Source organism: Cibotium barometz, chromosome 15 (genome assembly GCF_041138505.1).
Source record: "Cibotium barometz isolate CiBa-2024 chromosome 15, ASM4113850v1, whole genome shotgun sequence".
Classification (NCBI taxonomy): domain Eukaryota; kingdom Viridiplantae; phylum Streptophyta; class Polypodiopsida; order Cyatheales; family Cibotiaceae; genus Cibotium; species Cibotium barometz.
In genome coordinates, this window is record NC_141060.1 from 28,964,046 (window position 1) to 28,976,017 (window position 11,972).

General features: G+C 37.6%; 2 non-coding genes across 2 annotated transcripts; both read left to right on the forward strand.

Annotated features, from left to right (window-relative positions):
* Nucleotides 1–5,597: 5,597 nt before the first annotated feature.
* On the forward strand, nucleotides 5,598–5,669 carry TRNAP-UGG (transfer RNA proline (anticodon UGG)). Its single transcript has one exon. It is a non-coding gene; the product is annotated as a tRNA-Pro (tRNA).
* A 15-nt stretch (nucleotides 5,670–5,684) lies between these two features.
* TRNAV-CAC (transfer RNA valine (anticodon CAC)) lies at nucleotides 5,685–5,758 on the forward strand. The gene has a single exon. It is a non-coding gene; the product is annotated as a tRNA-Val (tRNA).
* The last annotated feature ends 6,214 nt before the right edge of the window (nucleotides 5,759–11,972 follow it).

Here is an 11,972-nt window from a genome sequence, read left to right on the forward strand (position 1 = left end):
GTAAAAAAATCATGAATACATCGTTTAGAATTAATCCAAACATAAATATCCATTAATACGAGGTATAATCATATTAATACTATGCGAATAACCTGCATCTATCTAATGTCAGCATGAGAAAACGTACTTCAACATGAAATAACCCTCGAAAATATTAAATTCTCGAGAAAAATAATTATCATGATTTTTTTCTAATTTTTCCTAATTTTATAGGGCCTCAAAATATGATAATTTTGAATTCCACCAAACCTATCTTATGGCATTCCAAACCTATATTCCTCTAGAAATTTTTTAGCAATTTAATTTGCCAAAATACCATTGATATTTTAAAAATACCAATTTTTAGGATTTCTAAAAATAATTTGAGAATATTCCTAATTTTTCTTGAGAATCCCATCGTTCACGAAATTTCCAATTTCGTCCGACAATTTTTAAATCCAATGAAAATTTACAATTTTAATTGATTTTTCTAATTTTCTAGGTCAAAAAATATATTTTTAAAGGAATTTGAATGGTCACGGGCGCCTGAATGGACACACCACATGCCAAACACCAACCCCATATTTTTTCAAAATTTAATATAACCTTTGTCTAATTTTTCACTAATTTTCAGGAATTTTTTGAAATTTTTAATTTACCCCGAATGCATTTAGAATACGAACAGTCAAAAAATTTTGGAATTCCAACGGTTTTCCCGGAATACGGAAAACCAAAAGTTTTGGGAAAATGAAAAGACAAAAAAAAAATCAGAATGTGAAAGGTCAAAGGTTTCCGGAATACGAAAGGTCAAAAGTTTTTCCGGAATTCGAAAAGCCAAAAGGTTTCAGGAAAACGGAAAGCCAAAGGTTTTCCGGAAGATGAAAAGCCAAAAAATTTCAAGAAGAAATTTTCAGAGATTTTTTCCTCAAATCCCGTATTTTTCAGGCTTTTATCAAGCTTTTTTTTGAAATATTATCAAAAGCTTTTTTTATATAAAAAGCTTATTTTTAAAAAAAAATAAAAAAAAGCTTAATTAAGCTTTTTGCATGGTTTTGATTTTTTCTAAGGGGGGGCGATTTTTTTTCGCCTGGCAGCAGCGCAGTCCCCCGCCCCCCCCGCCCCCGCCGTCTGCGCGCATGGAAGGAGAGAGGGAAGGAGTTTTAAAAAAAAACCTCCTCTCCTTCTTCTCCCCTCTTTCCTCTCCCTCTTCTTCCTTCCATTCTCTTTCCTCCTCCCTTCTTTGTTAATCAGAGATTAACTTTAATCTTTTATTAAAGTTTTAATTAAATATTTCTAATCATAATTAACATTAATTACGATTAATGTTTAAAAAATCCCTTTTTAAGAGAATTTCTCACGGAAAAAAGAAGGAAAAATCAGATTTGAGAGGCGGAGAGGACCCCACACACACAGGAGAGCAATTCATGCATCAACACGCTGTCCCCTCTACTGAATTTCAGTAGAAGATCGACAGAAATTTGATCGCATTCCCGCGGAAAAAACTCGCAAAAATGTATAAAAATACATTTTTAATCATGAAAATGCTCCAAAAAATGCTCAAAAAAATCCTAAAAATTTTAGGAAAAAATTCTAAAAATTCTAGAAATTCAAGGAATCCATTCTACCAAAAATATCCACCATAAAATATGTGGTATTTTTGTAAAAAATTCCATTAATACTTGATTTTAGCCATAAAAAATAGGAAAAAATAGCATTAAACTCACAGAATTCCCCCGCAATGTCGATTCGTCCATTGAATTGTAGTAACACACGTTCCAATCACGCATTAACTCAACCCAAGGGATGCACACATGAATAATAAATGAAATACATCATACCTCTACCTTGATGTCCCATACCATCAAGAGGTATAACTCTAATCCAATAGCATGTAGCTAAAGTGTGAAATGGTAGATGAGTAGATATGGATCTCTACACAAGAGACCATAGCCCAAGCCTCCAAGCCTCCAAGCCCCCAAGCCCCCTTGAGTGTGCCCCATGCCCCTATTATATAGGAGGGCCCTCAAGTGACTCTTGACTTTCCATTTCCCATGTGTGACCCTTGGTGGATGCCTGACCCTAACCTTAACCCTTAAGGTTAGTCCTAACCCATGCTCCACTAGAGCTTGTTCCCATGCTCCCATGCTCACAAGCCTAATATGGGTTAGCCTCCTAGTATATGCACACATAATGTGTATATAACATAGCACACATAATGTACATATAACATTGGGTAGTAGACAAGCTCCACCTCTCTATGCATGATAAGCTCATGCACATAAATATACTATATCTCAATGTGCTTCCTATGAGCATGAAATCATCGCGTAATTTTGATTGTGTTACATAGAAATATTATCACTCCCTTTTAAGTAGCACCCATGTCTCTTAAGATCCTTCTCAACCAGACTGTTTCACATGAAGCAAAGCATGTTAAGCCTCTACAAAAGAAAGTGCCACTACATGTTGCTTCTTGCTTATCTATGATGTAATTCGAGATCCAATTAGGGTCATCATGGAATTAGTGATGCTTATGAATGATATATAGCGTATCTCCATCCCTTCACCTCCACGCCAAAGCGAGAGCATGATCTAGTGGTATGATTTATAGTGGATCTATTGGATCTAGAGTAGGACATGTCTTTGCATAAACCCCCATCATTGTGGTTTCCCACAAGTCATATGAATTAAGAATAGACCTAATCTTGAACTTTTAGAGAGTCTAATTTTTCCCATCTAACTTTCCATCATCAGGATGCACGAGCAATAACTATGGTATTTGCAAGTTAGGCCATCTATCCAAATCTCCCTTCAAATAACAAACTTCTAAAACAAGCTTTGCCTGGATCCTATGCCTTCAAATAGCACTAAGTATCCACCACATATAAATATCACTAAGTATTCATTACAGACATGTAAAAGAGAATTGTATCAAGGACTTCTATGCATAATAAATTCTAGTGTCCCATACCACTAAAAATCATCCCACACAAATCTAGAGATAAGTATGCATTGGAATACTTCACACATAATTAATCTCGTTTCCCATATCATAAGACTAATACATAGTGAAATATTCATAAAGTATAGTTCAAGATGGAAGAGCCAATTCCTCCAAGATGTTATACTTTTGATACATAAGAACTCTCCTTGAAATTTATAAAAAGTCTTAAATAAAATTTATTGTAAAGATATTTAAATGAATATGTTACCACCCTTCATCGTGGTGGTCTTGTTCTTCATCATCATCGATCATATTGAGTCCAAGTGAAATAAACTTTGACTTCCGTGGACAATTTGATGTGATATGTTCAATCTCATTATACTTGAAATACTTCTTTGAATCATGTTTTTTACCTTTTTGTGAATCATCTACCTTGGTGTGAATACCCGTGTTATGGTCATTAAGAGATGTATCAAATGATTTTAGAGAGGTTTTAGGCTTTAAAAATGTTAATGTCGAGGAGTGTCATTGGTTTCTTGGAAAAAAAAATTTAATAATAAAAAGTTGCTACAAAAATTAAAAAATATGAAATAAAACTTGATGATGTAAAATAAAATGCAAAAGTAAGGTCTTACCTTGATGTATTGTTGACTAAAAAAAGAAAAAAGTTAAGAAAAATACACAATTTAAAATAATTCGTAAATAACTGAAAATGTAATCATTCGGTAAAGATGAGAACTTATCATCGCACGTAAGTAGAGTTGATAATTGTTGAAAGTTCAACACGGCTCCATGGTAGAGATTATTGGTATAACCTGCACATCATGCTTACACCACACATAACAATATGCCTGCCCTCATGGACAAACTTAATGTTATAAACTAGTTAAGTAAAATAACCATATGGCCTACAATAACATCAGCCCGAGTGAAGTGCATAACTTATTCAAGTCGCGTATCCTTGTAGAGCTGATGACACGAATGGGTTTGGTCATAACAATATAAAATTATTTGTTTTTGGTCTCATATAGGAATAATCGCTCTTTTTTTTCATTTTTCTATCTCTTTCTTTCTTTTTTTCTTTCTCTTCTTCTTCTTCTTCTTCTTTTTCTCTCTCCTATTCTTCTTCTCCTCCTTCTTTCTTATTCTCTCTTCTTTCTCTTCTTTATCTCCCATTTCTTCTTCTTCTTCTTCTTCTTCTTCTTCTTTTCATCTTTTCCTTCTCTCTCCTCCTCCTCCTCTTCTTCTTTTCCTTCTCTCCTCCTCCTCTTCTTCTCTTTCTTCTCTTTCCTCCTCCTCCTCCTCCTCTTTTTCTTCCCTTTCTTCTCTCTCCCGTTCCTCTTCTCTTTCTTCTCTCCTCCTCCTCCTCCTCTTCTTCTTCGTCTTTTCCTTCTCTCTCCTCCTCTTCTTCTCCTTCTTCTCTTTCTTCTCTCTCCTCTTCTTCTTCTTTCCCTCCTGCTCATCACCACGCACTACCATGCAACTCCCAGTATATCCCACATACTGTTTCGATTCCTTGAAAAGAGGGTATATGGGGTAGAATGGTTCGTCTCTTAAGGAGAAACCCACACAATGTGATGCTCTCGCTGGGGCCGGTTGTGCACCGTCAGCCTGTGCGCCCACTGTCGGTGCAACTGTTCGTGTTGCCAGAGTCAACCGGTGTTAAATATAGTCGACGTCGACGATGTCCGCGTCTATGCTTCGCGTTACCCTGATAGTTGTCTCTTGTCAGGGCGTGTGCCCACGCTACTTGGTTGTTGCTGCCTGCTGGTGTGACATTCGTCGCGTGGATCCTTGGATCTTGTGCTTGCACTGCTCTATGCACCTGAACACACAGGACCTGCTGCTGGTCCCGGGCCATTTGAGTGCCCCAAACACACACCTTTCAGCCAGGCCGTTGAAACAGGAAACCATAGACCGCGGGAAATGTGCGCAACAACAAAATATAGAAACACGTGAGAACACCAGATTGGGTCGCAACTGCCCCCCCCCCAAGCGTGTGACAAAAGCATCCACGCTTGAGTATTTATAGATTTTATTACTTCAAAAATAGGTTACATAGCCGTTGCTTGCCCCACAAGCTTTTCTTTTACAAAAATTGGATGATAAAAATTCAGAAAAATCCTTGCTTGCTCCACCGGCTTTCTTTTACAAAAATAAATATCTGAACAATCTCACTCCCGTGTGATAGAATGTTACTAAGGTTTGTTCCTTTCTAGGTCTTTCCAATTATCATTACAAAAAAATATTCGCAATTTTTCTTTGATTGCATGGCCCTTGACCATGCTTCTTCATATCACGATGGATTCCTTTTCTTTAAAAATCGCTTAAAAAAGTGAGGATGGGACCCACAAAGAATATGCTACTTATAATTCCCACAAAGGGCCCATGCCTTAAAAGGAGAATAGAGAAAGAGCGCAGTTATGCAAAATGGGAACCTTAGCGTTGGGGTCGGATAGATGTGGGCCACTCATGTAAGTAAAATATATATATACTACGAGGTGGAAAAGTACGTCTTTTATATACGCCCTCTGAAGCCTCTCATTCAATCAACCTCCTGAAAAACATATGCTCTTTTGTTGGCGAGCGGCGTGTGCCATGTTAAGTCCCCTTCCTGCTACCCGAACGAGACACAGAGATTACAGTGCACGAGTCACGTTCGGTTGCCACGGTTGGGCGTTTGGTCTAGTGGTATGATTCTCGCTTTGGGTGCGAGAGGCCGCGAGTTCGATTCTCGCAACGCCCCCCCGTCAACCGTACTGTCCGGATGGTGTAGTTGGTTATCACGCTAGTCTCACACACTAGAGGTCTCCGGTTCGAGTCCGGGTCCGGACATTTCTCTTTTTCCCCTTTACTTTTCAGGGGAAAAGTCTTCCTTTCAAGGCTTTTCCATAAATTTTATTCCCTTTTTCTAGGGAAAAAGTCGTCTTCCTTTCAAGACTTTTCCATAAATTTTATGGAAAGGAGGTCAGCCTTCTACCCTCTCATCCAAAAAATTCTCACCTAACATACCACCAAAAACTCTCTCTCTCTCTCTCTCTCTCTTTGTTCCCTCTCCCAAAGATCTCCAAATCTTTTTTCTGTGTGACAGCACTTCGGCAGCGGTTCTTTTTCTTCCTCGAAACCTTCATGCTCGTTTTACCCACGGATCCTTTGGATTGTGTGTGGGACATGTTCAATTGTTGCCGATTTTGCAAGCTTAGACTTGAAAGCATAGACCTTGAGGTCAGCCTTCTACCCTCTCATCCAAAAAATTCTCACCTAACATACCACCAAAAACTGTCTCCTCTCTCTCTCTCTCTCTCTCTCTCTCTCTCTTTGTTCCCTCTCCCAAAGATCTTCAAATCTTTTTTCTGTGTGACAGCACTTCGGCAGAGCGGTTCTTTTTCTTCCTCGAAACCTTCATGCTCGTTTTACCCACGGATCCTTTGGATTGTGTGTGGGACGTGTTCAATTGTTGCCGATTTTGCAAGCTTAGACTTGAAAGCATAGACCTTGAGGTCAGCCTTCTACCCTCTCATCCAAAAAATTCTCACCTAACATACCACCAAAAACTGTCTCCTCTCTCTCTCTCTCTCTCTCTCTCTCTCTCTCTCTCTCTCTCTTTGTTCCCTCTCCCAAAGATCTCCAAATCTTTTTTCTGTGTGACAGCACTTCGGCAGCGGTTCTTTTTCTTCCTCGAAACCTTCATGCTCGTTTTACCCACGGATCCTTTGGATTGTGTGTGGGACGTGTTCAATTGTTGCCGATTTTGCAAGCTTAGACTTGAAAGCATAGACCTTGGGAAACATTTAAACTTTCATATTTTGTAAAGCGTGAAAACACTTTAGCCTAGCATCAAGTACAATTTTTTGTATGTTGGAGACTATGGCCTATTATTGGAATGAAAAGTATAAAAATAATCATGTGTCGGGATATAGGCCACACACATGAGGAGGGAAAATTGCACCCTTTCATAGTATCGTGCATAGCTAAGTATTTTAATGTGCTATTTTCAAGCTTGGTTTAGGTTGAATTTGTTGCAATTGCTTTATGTTGCTAATTCATGTGCCAGAGAAATCGATTCCATAATTGCCTCGATGGAGATTCTGGTGTCAGTTTGAGATGTGTTTTGTAGAATTGATGGTGCCTGTGCAAAATATCCTCCCCTCACATAAGAATTTTATTTTGTGAGGAACCATGGCTTTAAGGCTTGAAAAATACAAGCTTGTGAGCTTAGAAGCTTAAAAAGCTCATAAAAATCACTTTTTACAGTTGTTTCTTGCCAAATCTTCATGCTGGAAATATTTTATAAGCTCCACATAGGTCTAAAAATCTTCCATTGAAGTTTTAGGAAATTTTCAGTAATTGTTTGAGTCCTAAAAACATTTTTTTGCCTATGTTTAAGGTAAAGAATTATTTAAAAAAATGTGGAAATCCCTTAACAATTTAAAAAAACACTTGAAATTTGTTTTTTTAAAAATTTTTAAAGCTCCTTCAATAATTCTTTGCACTTTTATTTACTTTTCTTAAACCCGCACCATTGAATCTTCTCCCGATTCTCTACTAGAACAGCCAATGTCAAAACCAACACCAATCAAGATGATCGAGATTTCAAGATGGTGGATTTTTCAATTCTCCACTTTCACCATCGGCATTTACCGGACTAAATACAAATCCTTGAGCAATTACTTTAATGTGAGCAACAAAAACGTCTCGACCTTGAGCAATGACTTGTCGGTAATAATGAAGTTCCTAGTTTCGATTCCGAAGATGCATGCATTGTAAGATCCCTGTTCCCACCGAGCAACGGATTCGGGGTACTGGCAGCGGAAGTAGCGCTTCTCGCGCGGGACAGGGGTCCCACACTCGGGGCCTCGCCCACGGATATCCGGATAAGAGACTACTCCGTCGGTTGTTCCAAAATCGAACCCGGAAAAACTTCCTTTACCGGAAAGCACGGGCGATTCCACCAGGATAACTTTTTACTCTAACGTAGTCAAGATCATTTCTGATCGAGATGATCCAGTTACATCTATAAGGTACTTAGTCAGTTCAAGGAAGAAACTTGCACTTGGATCATTGGGATCAACGCTTTTTTCCCCATTCAAGAGGCACAGCCGTTGATTCCTATCCATAGAACAGTTACTATCCGGGATTTATTTTTTTTTCTATCGTAAAAACAAAAGTTTGAGTCTCGATTTACGGATCCATCAGTCCAGCCTAACCCCATCCGATCCCATGGGTTAGCCAACCGCCCAACCACTGTAGTGATGGGATCCAATTAAAAATTTGGTTAGGTTTTGTCCCGGGTACCAAGGAAAAGAGTTCCAAGGCCCCCTAGCCGGATGTTCATGCAAAATAAAACTAGTCACACCACTCACACACCCAATATGAAATTGCCCTTTTTCAATCAGATTCAACCAGTTTAAAACAATCCTTTAATAAAACCATAGTATCATTGATCACCATCTTCCAATTTATCCAATTGATTCTTAATTTCTCATCATTCCTTCATCAGAGTATCTATGGCATCATTGGCAACTAGAACGCTCAGGAGCCGTTTCGATAGTTCCTAGCCCATAATACTTGGCAATATAATCACTTAACAAGATGGACTCTCGTTGAAGATCAGCAAGATCAACCAACAGATCCATATAAGGAGCCATGGACTCATCCATTGAAGACCAGCAAGGTCAATCAACCAGATCCATGCTCGATTTCAGAAAACAACTCCAACTCTGTTCCAATATCTTCCTCGACGCACGCGTGGGTATCCTAGGCAACCCAGAGCCCGAGCACCGTATGGTCAGCACCCTCTAGGATCCTTCGCAGGTAACCTAGCGCTTCACGCATAGGCCGCTTCCTTGGCCCCTCATCCACCGTACCGGAAGCTCACCATTTTAATCGCACCGAGGCTGGTCAAGACCTCGGCCGACCTTGCTACGCGAGACGTCCTTCATTGACTCCCCGTCAGCAGTTGCAACTTTACCATCACGACTTTAATCACAAGACGGTCAAAATGCTCCCCCCAGCATTCTTGACATAAAACAATCATTTACAAACAGCATTTACAAACAGTATTTACAAACAGTTTACAACACAATTTCTATTTTAACTTTAATTTTTCCACATTATCCCTCATCAATCTACATTACTTATTCCATATTCCATTTATATGTATACTCATCCCATCACATCATTTCTATCTCATCACTTCAGATTCCCTCACATCGCATATCGTATATTCACATCCATACATCCACATCTATATGCGTACATTCACATCTACATGCATACATCTACATCTCTATGCATACATCCACATCCACATTCACATTCACCTCCATACATCTACATCTACATGCATACATCCACATCTCCATTCACATCTACATCTATACATCTACATCTACATGCATCCATCCACCTCCACATCCACATCTACATCTATACATCTACATCTACATGCATACATCCATATCTCCATTCCCATCTACATCTATACATCTACATCTACATGCATCCATCTACCTCCACATCCACATCTACATCTATACATCTACATCTACATGCATCCATCCACCTCCACATCCACATCTACATCTATACATCTACATCTACATGCATCCATCCACCTCCACATCCACATCTACATCTACATGCATACATCCATATCTCCATTCCCATCTACATCTATACATCTACATCTACATGCATCCATCTATCTCCACATCCACATCTACATCTATACATCTACATCTACATGCATCCATCCACATCTCCATTCACATCTACATCTATACCTCTACATCTACATGCATCCATCCACATCTCCATTTACATCCTCATCTACACATCTATTTCTACATGCATACATCCACGTCCCATGCATACAACCACCTCTACATTCACACTCACATCCATACATCTACATCTACATGCAACATTCACATCTCCATGCATAATAAAATTCTTTTAATTAATCTAGAATGATAGTTCCTAGAATATGGTAGGAATTCCTCTTTTTATGCTTTGAATGAATTTATTTTATGCGTAATTTTTATAAAAATTTTGCCATAGCTCCGCTACTATGACTGATAAATCTCAAATTTTTTCTAAGGGATAAAGCTCATTATTAAAGAAATAATTAGAATGGTCCCTAATTGGATCATCAATCCATAATGGTCTCTAATTGGATCATTAAGAAAACAATTAGAATGGTCTCTAATTGGATCATCAATCCACAATGGTCTCTAATTGGATCATTAAGAAAATAATTAGAATGGTCTCTAATTGGATCATCAATCCATAATGGTCTCTAATTGGATCATTAAGAAAACAATTAGAATGGTCTTTAATTGGGTCATCAATCCATAATGGATTGAATCATCAATGTGCATAAACTAAAAGCATAGCAAAAAGCCATTAATTTGGCCTCAAGCATAGCTTAATCTTGGATTAAGGAAAAGCTTTATGAAAAGCTTCATTTGGATTGAGAATGGGTCGTGAGTATGACCATTTCTTGAGTGAGAGAGAGAATTTACATAAAAACCATTAGAATTTAAACATAAATGGAAATTAACTTCTATAGCATTTATTAAATTATGTAAATCTTCACTACTATTCACCAATTAACTTCAATAGCATTTAAAAAAACCATACTAATTAAACTTCTCAAGCTTGAGAGGGGTTGAGAAGAGAGAATCATTGAGAAATTATAGAAAGATCAAAATTCAATATACTTACCTTATAATTTGCTTGATTCTTTAGTCACGGTAGAGGCCCCCAACCAATCAATTGGTTTAGTATGTTGATGGAGCCACCAATGGGGATTGAAGAAAGAGAGAAGTATCAAAACTAGTGAATTATTAAAGAATTCACAACTCTTGGCTTAGGTAGAGTAGAGTAACAATGCATAAGACACTCTATATTTTGGCTTAGGTGGAGTAGAGTAACAAGCATAAGACTCTATCTAATTTGGCTTAGGTGGAGTAGAGTAACAAAGCATAAGAGACTATATTTTGGCTTAGGTGGAGTAGAGTAACAAAGCATAAGAGACTATATTTTGGCTTAGGTGGAGTAGAGTAACAATGCATAAGACATTATATTTTTTTCAACAAGGGGAGGCTTCTATTTATAGGAAAATTTGAGCTCCTAACCAAACAAACTGATTCTAGAATTTTTCAAGTCAGTTTGGTTGAATTTGGACTAGATTTGAACCTAGTTTGGTTACTTTTTGATTCGGTTTGGTTCCATTTTGATTTGGTTTGGTTCAAGAGAGATGAGAGATAAAAATATCACATTATTTTTGAGTTTAAAACTCATTCAAGCATGTGAAATATGCACCTCCTTTAAAGAATTCCCCTTCCTTACATATGTGTCAAAATTTTATTGCTCATAGTTTTTTACTAATAAACCTTGTACATTTTCAACTCTTCATCTTATGTGAAATATGCACCTCCTTTAAAGAACTCCTCTTCCTTACATATGTGTCATAGTTTTTTTACTAATAAACCTTGTACATTTTCAACTCTTCATCTTATGTGAAATATGCACCTCTTTTAAAGAACTCCCCTTCCTTACATATGTGTTTATTTACTAATAAACCTTGTACATTTTCAACTCTTCATCTTATGTGAAATATGCACCTCCTTTAAAGAACTCCTCTTCCTTACATATGTGTTTATTTACTAATAAACCTTGTACATTTTCAACTCTTCATCTTATGTGAGCATTTACTCATTTTTGGGTATCTTCTTTTACAAATTGGATTTATCTCCTCCCTACACATGGATTGATGCTATTGGCCCATAGGAACCTTAATTGGACCATAGTCTAAAGATTTATGAAAATCTAGACCCTTAGGCTAAGGTTCTTTATACCTATTTCCAATTAATTCCAATTGCACATTGGAAAATTCTTTTTAAATTTCTGTTTCAGGGGAGCTCATCTGAATTATAAGAGATATTTTTCTATCCAGAATTATTCAGAATCTGAATATTCTCTCTCTAGAATATTTTCTCTCTCTAGGTTAGAACAGTCACAAACAAGATCTCTTATATTTCAG